A 1,083-nucleotide genomic window follows, 5' to 3' on the forward strand; every position below is an offset into this window, starting at 1 on the left:
GAAAAGGAAAGCTTGGCAAGCACTCGGCAGAGCTCATGGGCGACTCCTGCTGCCTCTCGCCCCGCCGAGGCACCGCCGGCTCCCATGGTCGCCGATCCCAAACACCCACACGCTCCAGCACCTGCACCGCATCCGCAGGCAGGCGGGGGAAGCCCATTAGCAGCGCTGGGATACAGGGTTTAGGAGCAGGTTTGAGGGGGGGGAACCCACGATTTCAAATTCTGCCTCAGGAGGGGGCATGCGCCCGAAGCTACCAGTACCCCCATCGCCGACCCAAGGACTGGCCGTGCCGGGAAAGTGAAATGCGGATGCCGTCAAAGCCTGCAACCGCGGCCACTGCCCGCCAGGAGCGAGCCGTGGGGCGGAAACGCTGCCTGCTGCTGTGAATCACAAGCCCAGCGCTGGAAAAGCTCCGGCTGAGGCATTTCCTGCTGTTCTCATCGCATCCCCATCCAACGCCTCCCTTGCAAAGCTCCCGCGCTGAAATCCCGGCCCCGTGGAAAACCAGCGGTAGCTTTCCTGCCGAGCCCGGCACGGCCGGTGCGGCTCACTCAGCCGTTTTCCACGGAGCTGGGGCTGGCGGGGGGAATAGCGGGAGGTGCGGTAGCTTCCCGGCCGGCGCGGCGATGATTCGTGCAAAGGGGCAGCGCCGAGGCGTGGGGGCTGCCGGGCAGGCAGGCCTGCCGGTCTGCGGTCGGTTGTTCAGCCTCAGTGAGTTCTTGAGGGGGAAATGGAAAGAGCGAACAGGGCGAGTTAATTAATTGATGCATAATGAAGTCAAGATGAGCATCCCCAAGGAGCCGGAGCTCGGATTGGGAAAGCAGCAGATGATGGCGTTCCCTGGCATGGGGGCTGCTTCATCCCAGGTCCTGCCAGTCACACCGAGGACACTGGCTCTGGCCCAGGGACAGGAAAAAAAGCCCCTGAACACCTTCCAGTGGCAACCTGAACACAACGGAGGTGTCTCAAATACTGTGGCCCAGAGAAAGGAGCTGGGGAAAGAATGAAATAAACCCATGGATGGCCGTTCAGTGCTTCAGTTTCTTTGGTCCCGGGGGAAAGGCTCGCTGCGGCAGCACGTGC

The sequence above is a fragment of the Egretta garzetta genome, unplaced genomic scaffold, assembly GCF_000687185.1.
Source record: "Egretta garzetta isolate BGI_Z169 unplaced genomic scaffold, ASM68718v1 scaffold522, whole genome shotgun sequence".
NCBI lineage: Eukaryota > Metazoa > Chordata > Aves > Pelecaniformes > Ardeidae > Egretta > Egretta garzetta.